This window comes from Lactuca sativa, chromosome 1 (genome assembly GCF_002870075.4).
Source record: "Lactuca sativa cultivar Salinas chromosome 1, Lsat_Salinas_v11, whole genome shotgun sequence".
NCBI classification, from domain to species: Eukaryota; Viridiplantae; Streptophyta; class Magnoliopsida; order Asterales; family Asteraceae; genus Lactuca; species Lactuca sativa.
The window spans coordinates 92977180-92987296 of record NC_056623.2 but is presented as its reverse complement, the minus strand read 5'-3'; the positions used below and the strand labels follow the sequence as shown (position 1 = coordinate 92987296).

Genomic DNA, 10117 nt, shown 5'->3' with positions numbered 1-10117 from the left:
GTTGACCAACTTGGACTTCTATATTATAGATTGATGCTTGATGATTTCTTAATGAGGCTTGCTGGTCAATCATCATTTTATGTTGTTCTTTCATCATATTCATGTGTTCCTTTACCACTGCACCAGTATCATTATGCCTTTTCTCGGAAGCTTCCATAAATCGGGTCAACATGTTTTCCAAATTTACTTTCTTCTCGGGTGGTGGTTGCTCTTTTTGGTAGAAGCCTCGGCCTGTCTGCTTAAATTTCTCTTCCTTTTGCTTCTTGTATTCATCATATGGTAGCCACTCTTTCTTTGTTTTCCTCCATTCCTCATCATACTTATCCCCACTTGAATAACACACTTGAGCTTTCTTGTTCCCATATTCATCCAAATGGCAATCCTTAGTCAAGTGTAGCCCACTGCATCTCTCACATCCCACTCTTATTGCATGAATTGATTCGTCCATTTGGGTCAATCTCCGATCCATAGTATTAAGCATTGCCATCATATCAACCATCTCTTCAGAAGGTGCACCTCCACAGCCTTTTACTCCATCTTGTTTTGGGTTGTGATATTCCTGAGAATGCTTTGCAAACTCTTCAACTAGTTCCTTAACTTCGGCCAGATTTTTCTTTGTAAGTGGCCCTTGAAAATCAAGGAGTTGCCTTGTCAATACATTGACCCCATCATAGAATATAGACACCTCTTGTTGAATGTTAAGGTCATGTTGAGGACAATTCCTTAACAACCCCTTGTAACGCTCCCATGCCTTGTAAAGTGACTCACCCGGGTTTTGCTCAAAATTGGCTATTGCCTTTTTGAGTTTAGCAATCTTGGATGGTGGGCAAAATTGGTCCAAAAATTGTTCGCGCATCTAAGCCCAAGTAGTAATTGTACCAGGTGGAAGTGCTTTTAACCAATCTTTTGCAGCTCCTTTAAAAGTAACAGGAAGCATCCTTAATAAGACAATATCTCTATTAACATTTGGGACATTAAAATATTCTGCAATGTCATTGACTTCATCAAAGTGCTTAAACTCATCCTCATGATCTTTTCCATAGAATGGAATATCCTTTAGTGCAGTAAGGATATGTCCCTTCAGCTCGAATGTGGCAGTGGCTGGAATAGTGGGTTGAACTAACCCAGGACCAACATCATCTCGGATCCGCTTCTTGTAACCTCCCATGGACATTTCTTCAATATTCGTCATCTCGTTTCTTGGCTCGTTCTTGGGTTCACTTGTATAAAGTCCAAACTCGACTTCGGATTCGTATTCGGATTCGTTTGGGATAGGTATTTGATCTAAGTTTTCAACCTTGTTCTTTTCCTTTAAAGATGAACTCGACTCTTCCATTTTCTTTCCCTACTTCTTTGAGAACACTGTCTTGAATTCTTGTAAATGTGTCTTCTTTGGTGTTTGATCTTCTTTTACGTTCTTATCCTTCTTTTTGTGAAGGGCCGACTTTGGATCTTCAAGTGGTGGTACCAAATGTGTGTTTGTGCCTCTGGTCATGAGCTCCTACAAAATAACAAAAAATAAAAATGTAAAACTGAACAAAAACTAAAATAAAAGAAAAACAAAGAAAACGAGGACTACTAAATTCACGTCGTGAGCTTAAGGCTCACGTCGTGAATCAGGAACAAGAACAAAACCTAAAGCTGGAAAAGTAACTTTTTGAGGTTTTACCCTACAAAAAAGATCGGTCAATCTAAAGCAAATAAATAAACAATCAAATAAGTCGTTCCCCGACAACGGCGCCAAAAACCTGATGCGTGCGATTAGCTACACCTAATTTTAATATTTATAACCTAACTTCCTTACTAACTAAATTGCAGCTACGCAGTGTACCTAGTCAAAATTATAGAATAGTTAAGTAAGTCGGGTGTCGATCACAGGGAACGGTACTAAATGATTAATCTATATACCACTAAATTAACCTAATTACTAACAAAGGAAGGGTTTTTATCTGATTTTTCAAGATGAGATGAACTTAAATCAAATTCAATCAATTACTAAAAACACTCTTGTTTAGTTCGAATCTGTTTCTTCTTTATGGTTAGCTAACAATTATGGATTATCAAGTTGGTTATTATTGTATTAGTAATTTAAGTCTAAATTTACCAATATTAACTAATTCATGTAAAACTATGTATGGTCACACACAATCAAACACATAATAAGTTGTAGATTATGAATTTGCTATGTAAGATTAATTATGGTCATAATTTATGTTCTCTAGCGCAGCTAAATTTATTTACTTCAATTACTATCTAAGATTTTGGTCGATCCTAGCTCTAGCAATTTAATGTTCACTAAATCACTAGGTTTCAAGTTCATGTAATTTAATAATCACTAAGCTACACAAAACATGAATTCAAGCAACTAAAGAAACAAATATTAACATGCTAGGTAATAACAAATCAAACACAAGCAATTTACCAACTAAATGAATCCATTATCAATAAGCTAAACCATAAGTGAGAAGCTTCATCTAGCTAAACAAGAGTAGCTAGATTCAGCTGCTCATAGCCACAAATAAACTAACACAAATCATAATAGAAGTTATAATAAATGTACCAAACAAATAAACTATTGGTGTACTTTCCTCTCCTTAAGTGATAAAAACCTTTTCCAAAACTTCTTTTCTTCTCAAAATCGTCTCTAGGTCTGCCTTCTATCAGCCAAAAAGCCCCTCAAATCGTAATGGCCAAGAGTATTTATAACTTCTGATTTTGCCGAGTTCACATCGTGAGCCAATAAGTCTCACGTTGTGAATATGAGATAAACATGTTCGACAAGGATTCTTTCATCCGGATGCATATCTTCTAGATTACTCCACTCGCGTCGTGAATCTATAATTGCTCACATCGTGAGTACGTATTATTGCTGGATTTTTATCTTTCTTCTTTCAAGCCTTCACAGTTCCATGCTTTGTCCATTTTGGTCCATTTCTTCGAAAATGCTTCACTTTGGCTGCAAATAACAATTGAACCCTATAAGTACCACAATTCTATGCAAACAACCAAAATATTAATAAAAATGTAAATAAATATTGCCTAAAAATATGTATAAATATGGCAATATTAGGCTCGCTTTAGTGTTTGGAAAGCAGTTTCTTATTTCTCCTCCTAGTTGAAGGTTACACCCTTCTGTGTCAAGGTGGTGAGTGGTTTTGCGATCTTAGAGAAGTTTTGAATGAACCTTTTGTAAAATCCAACAAGGCCTAGAAATTAACGAACTTCTGTTGCCGTTCTCGGGTTGCCAAGTTTTTTATTGCTTTGATTTTGGAAGGATCTACGTGTATCCCTTCCTCGCTGACCACGTGACCTAGGAAATCCACCCTTCGAATCCCGAATTCGCATTTCGAGAACTTCGCATACAACTTCTCCGCCCTTAATGTTTCCAAGACTTGTCGTAAGTGTTAGTTGTGTTCTTCCTTACTTTAGGAGTAAACTAGTATGTCATAGATGAAAATTGTTACAAATTTTTCTAAGTAAGGTCGACACACACGGTTCATCAGGTCCATGAACACCGCATGTGCATTTGTTAATCTGAAGGGCATTACTACGAATTCATAGTGACCGTAGTGAGTTCTGAATGTAGTCTTAGGAATATCTTCCTCCTGGACTCGTAACTGATGGTAGCCTAATCTTAGGTCGATATTTGAGAAGAAACTTTCTCCTTGTAATTGATTGAAGATGTCGTCGATTCGATGTAAAGGGTATTGATTTTTTATGGTGAGTTTATTTAGTTCTCGATAGTCTATGCACGTGCAGAACTGTCCATCCTTCTTCTTCACGAACAAGACCAGTGCTCCCCAAGGCGAGAAGCTCGGTCTGATGAATCCTTTGCTTAGCAGTTCATTTAGTTGACTGGATAGTTCCTGCATTTCTGTAGGTGCTAAACGGTATGGGGATTGGGCTACGAGGGTAGCTCTAGGAATCAAGTCGATTCTGAACTCGACTTGGCGTTTGGGAGGTACTCCTGGGAGATCTTCGGGAAATATGTCGGGGAAGTTACAAACTTCGGGGATATCCTTGATGTCCCCGAAGTTACTTTTGCGAAGATACTTTTGAGCCTTGACGCAATAAATGATTTGAAGGTTCGCGTCGGGTTTGTCGCCATAAATGACGAGGGTTTCGCTACTTGGCAGATTAAGGCGAATGGCTATTTCGTAACACAGGATATCGGCATGGTGAGCACTTAACCAATCCATGCCAATGATGACGTCGAAACTTTTTATTGTGACTGGCATCAGGTCGATTTGGAAATAGTAGTTGTTTAGAGTGAGGGTACATCCTATGTATATATCATTAGTACTCTCTGCCTTTCCGTTCGCCATTTCTACGGTGAATGTGTCTTTTAGTTATTGGGGATTTTGTTTAAGTAAGTGTTTAAATTTATGGCTCATGAAACTTTTCTCCACACCACAATCGAAAAGTATGCATGCATATGAATTGTTGAGGAGAAACATACCGGTAACAACGGTAGGATCATTCATGGCCTCTTCATACCCCATCATTAAAACTCTTCCCACAACTCTGACATTCCTCGCTTTTAGGCAATCCCTCTTGAAATTCCCTGTTTCACCACATCCATAATAGGCCTAGCTCACTCCGGTGTTAGCAGTTTGGGTGGTTTGTTGTGTTGGTGCCTTACAGAAGCGGGCAGTGTGCCCCTTCTTGTTGCAATGATTGCAATGCAACTCTCGGCAGGCTCCATAATGATGAAAGTTTCACTTGTTGCCTTTTGGGATAGTTCTAGCATATGATTTGGCAGGTGCTGGAGCGACATGAACAGTAGCAACGTGAACTGCCACAGTTTGTTGCTTCTTTGTGGGCTCTTGTGGCGACTGGCCCTTCCTTTTATTCCAAAACTTCTTTTTGTTGCCACTTTCTTTGGGTTGTTCGGGAATAGCTGTCATGAAGCCCTGGCGGACTCCATGATCCACCAATGTTTGTGCTAGGCGTTTTGCACTGTCAAAAGTAAGTGGGTTTGCAGCTATCACGTTTCCTTGAATCTGGGGAGATAGTCCCCAAATGTATCTTTCCACCCTTTTACTCTCCGGTTTGACCATCCCGGGACATAGTAGTGCTAGATCGCTAAATTTGGAAGTGTAGGGTGAAATGTCGGAGTCCTTCATCGTCAGACTCCAGAGTTCTTGCTCTAGTTTTTGCACTTTGCCCCTCGAGCACTATTCTGCTAGCATCAGAATTTTTAAGTCTTCCCAGCTTATGGCGTTGGCTATAGGGAGAGTCAACGATTTGACATAGTCGTTCCACCAGGAGAGGGCTCTATCCATGAATGTATAAGCTGTGAATTTGACTTTGCTAGCTTCTAGGCATGCACAAATTTCAAAAACCGACTCTGTTTTCTCGAACACCTTGTTAAAGCAATGAAACCTTCGGTGCCATCAAAAATCTTTGGTTTGGCATTCATGAAGTCTTTGTAGGAACATTCCCTCGGGTGTCCCTGGCTATCTCCCTGGCTAGTATTATTGGTACCGCCTCTTGCCCCACTGGTGCCATTCATGCTGATTTGCGCCAAGGCGGCTGCCACAGTGGCTGTTACAACAACTTGGAAAATAGCAGTTTCCATCTGCTGAGGTGGTGGCAATGGTGGAGTTGGTGGTGTGTTGTTGACATGCCTGTTTGATTTACGTGGTGGCATCTTTCTGCCACAAGGTTTAAGAGTGGAATAATGATAAGTCTTTGATAATGGCTATGAATCGAGCATTATCAAAACAGAGTGTCTTAACTATTAAGTTATGTTGATTGCACAAGGGTAGTAGTAAAAAGACACGCGAATGGTCTAGTTGTATAGTTCTATAGTGTCATAAAATACTCCTATAGTATTTTAACTTTATGTTTGGTTCTAGAGTTTCTTGGTATATAGGGTTGGTAAGTTTTAGACTCGTTGTTCATCACGACTATTCCCAAACACATGTTGGTCATATCTCAAATAAATATAGTTAATCAGACTATATTTATCCCAGATATAATTACATAACTATTTAGGCCTAATCGCATCGTCCAACTTATCTAAATACTTTTATATAGTTTTTGTTGTGATATTGTTTCTGGTATGTATGCATGTATGTATACGTCTTATAAAATACTTATATTTTTTAAAAGTATACATTTAGTCAGAGCGTCTTATCCCTGTTGTATTTATAGTTGTATATATGGTGTGGTTTGATATACTTAGTTCACTATAAACAATGCTCTGATACCAATCTGTCACACCCCGAACCGAGTAAACGACGGAAACGTCCGGGAGTGGATGATGTCATGTACAGTATCACAACAATTGCATAATAGAAATCAAAGTATTACAAAACATTGTATTGATAATTTAATATTTACATTGTATTTGAATCATTGTTTGACTCCAAAAGCATACAACAAAAATATAAGACGTAACAATACTAAGCTCCGTCCTCACAAAACCTGAGTGGGTACCTGTCTACTGATTTTCTGAAAATACAAGTGGTTTTGAAAACAGTGTCAACAATTAAGTTGATGAGTTCATAAGTATTTTGTATGAGAAATGTATGTCTTCGTTCCTTGAAAATGATAGTGTGTTCTTTCAAAAAATCTGATATTTTCCATAAAGTGAGTTGTAAGTCGTTTGTTCGTAAAATGATAGTGTTTGTTCCAAGACCAAAACGTATAAGTATTGTTGCACTTTGTAGTAGTATAGTGTAGTTTTATATCTTTATAAAACTATCTGAATGCATGTTCCATAAATGTAAACTGTATTGTACTGAAAATGATGTAATATAGTTGTATCTAAATAAAACTACTTGAAGACATGTATGTATTCGTAAACCAAACGTTTTATTAATACTTATTGTGAGTGTTTATTATAACCATGTTAACGACTAGTGGCATGTACGACGCTCTTCAGACGTCAGAATGGTATGACATTTGTTACCCCAGACCTGTCGGTCCAACTGTAGCTAACGGTTTAGATGTGGGGTTGTTAGTCTGTATAGATCTATATACAAGTGTCACGCTCTTCCTACAAGAGACTCTGATTATAATTCAGGTGTTTTAGTGGTACTCTGGTGGGTACAATGAAGGTAGTGGCTCACAATCATGTATTAATATCTTTACGTATAGTGTAATGAAATCTTTTTTTCTTGTGACTGTTTGTATGTAAATGTTTACATAGAAAAATAATTACTCTTTTAAATAATTATTTTTTGTGCCCCCAATCGGATAAAATTATGTGACAAAAGGGTTAAAGTTTTACTTTATCAAATTTGTACCCATATGTATATTTATATTTAATAAAAATATAAATGTAACGGTTTGTATATTAACACAATTTATCTTGTGTTTTACTTGTATTCCCTCTTTAAACATATAAAAATCATGAAAACTATAGGGGTATGAACTCACCTCGGGTGCGTTCTTGGCTGGGTAACGGTGTGAGTGGCGATGTTCTTCGCGTTAGAACACGTGAATATAGTCGTATCCTAATTTATTTTAACACATGATATCGTGTATAAATTAGATAAATTATTAATAAAGTGTTATTTAAAATTAAGTGATATAAGTAAACTTACCAATTAATTCTAAGAATTAATTGACAGGTTTGATCTTCATGGGAATTATTTGACGAAGCTCTTGAGAAGTACTTGAAGTTAGGTATACTGGGAATTGTTTGAAGTTATGAAGGTGCTCTTGAATGTGTTAAGAAAATTTGAAGATGTATATATGGGTTTTGAGAGAAAAAGTAACAAAATCTTGAAGTGAAAATGAGATTATGAAGGCTGATTTCGGTTGATTATATATATATATATATATATATATATATATATATATATATATATATATATATATATATATATATATATAGGATAAATGTGATGTGATAGATGCATATGGATGTGTATTTTATCCTCTTGATTAGTGTGTCACCGATTAAATTGAGAGTTCTCGGCCTATCTTCTAAACCGAGAACCCATGATTTCGGTCTAACTGGTTCTCGGTGGTGAGGGTTCTCGGTCAAAAAGGTGGATCCCCGGATAGGGTTCTCAGTATAGGAGGGGATTTCGGTCCTGATGGGATTTGATTCCCAAAACTGAAAACCCTTAATGTGGGGTTTAATTTGTTATTAAATTTTAATTATTTGATTTTTGTTATAACAATCGACTTTTATTTGACTTCCTTTGACCTTCATTGACTTTCTTTGACTTTTATTGACTCGAAATAACCGGTTATTACATTAGTTGGGTCGGATGGTTGCAAAACTCTTTTCTGGTTGTTATGTAATTTGTGACTTTTTGTTTCGCTAGCTTCTTGCTTTTTTTATTTTAGTATTTACCGTTCTAAAAAAATAAAAGATTAGATCGTCCTATGGTTGTGTCGAAATCAATTATCTAACTGGATCTTATATTAGGGTTTGCAAAATTAAAATAAATGTTTCTGATAGGTATTGTTTTATGTTATTTCTTTAGACATTTCAACAAACTCCAACAATTAAACAACCAAGTGCAACATAATTAAAATTTCAATTATCTAATTTCAAATTTTATATTTACTTTACATTAAACTTTTAAGGGAAAACTGCAATAAAGTCCCTACATATTGGTCTCATAATCGATTTAGTCTCTATATATATTTTTTATTCATATAAGTCCCAAATACTGGTAATCGTATTCAATTTTACCATTTAACCCGGTCAATAGGTCATCTAACTTGCAAAAATTACATTTTTGGCCAAGATTTCAAAATTTATTACAAATTTGGTCCAAATTTTACACATTTGGCATAGATTTTAAATTTTGTTACAAATTTTGTCCAAACTTTACCCTTTTTGCTCAAATTTTAGAATTTTATTATAAATTCATCCTAACTTTAGCTTTTTTACAACTTTTTTTCTCAAAGAATTGTTTCTAATATGTTTTTTCTTTATAAAATCATATTTATACAAAAAAAACGTATTTTCACATAAAAATCTTATATTTTCTATATAAAAACCTTTTTAAAAAGTTTTTTATATATGAAATATCTAGTAATAAAAATAGGTATCTATTAAGTATATAAATATATACAAATCCATTTTTATAAAAAATGTATACATTTTATAAAATGTATACAAACACGATTTTTTAAAATAATTACAAACATGTATTATATAAAAAATTATTCAGACACGCTTTTATAAAATGTATACAAACACGTATTATATAAATATTTATTCAAACACATTTTTATAAAAAAGTATAAACAAACACGATTTTATAAAAAAAATATAGATACACACATATTTGTGTGCATATATATATATATATATATATATATATATATATATATATATATATATATATATATATAAAGGCATAGGTGTTTGTATACATTTTTTTTGTAAAATACGTTTTTGTATACATTTTTTATAAAAACAGATTTGTAGATATTTATATACTTAATAAATACATATTTTTATAACTAGATATTTCATATACAAAAAACTTTTTAAAAAAAGTTTTTATATAGAAAATATAAGATTTTTATGTGAAAATACATTTTTTATATAAATATAACTTTATAAAGAAAAAACATATTAGAAACAATTTTTTGAGGAAAAAAGTTGTAAAAAAAACTAAAGTTAGGATGAATTCATAATAAAATTCTAAAATTTGGGAAAAAAAGGTAAAGTTTTGACCAAATTTGTAACAAAATTTAAAATTTGAGCCAAAAGTGTAAATTTTGGACCAAATTTGTAATAAATTTTGAAATTTGGGCCAAAAATGTAATTTTTAAAAGTTAGATGACCTGTTGACCGGGTCAAAGGGTTAAATTGAAAACGATTACTGGTATTTAGGACTTAATTGAATAAAAAAATATATAGGGACTAAATCGATTATGAGGCTAATATGTAGGGACTTTATTGCAGTTTTCCCAACTTTTAATTATCCAACTTCAAATTTTAAAATTACTTTACATGAGTTCATGGTAACACTTGATACTTTTTAGAAAATATCATACCTAAACATCTCAATAAATATTAAATAAAATCTTAACATGTATATAGTCATTTAAAATATAACTAATAAATAATATATATATATATATATATATATATATATATATATATATATATATATATATATATATATATATA

The 10117-nt window shown here is 33.9% G+C and overlaps 1 non-coding gene across 1 annotated transcript; it reads left to right on the top strand.

The window, feature by feature from the left end:
* Positions 1-701: 701 nt before the first annotated feature.
* On the top strand, positions 702-808 carry LOC111915943 (small nucleolar RNA R71). The gene has a single exon (XR_002858339.1). It is a non-coding gene; the product is annotated as a small nucleolar RNA R71 (small nucleolar RNA).
* Positions 809-10117: the final 9309 nt, after the last annotated feature.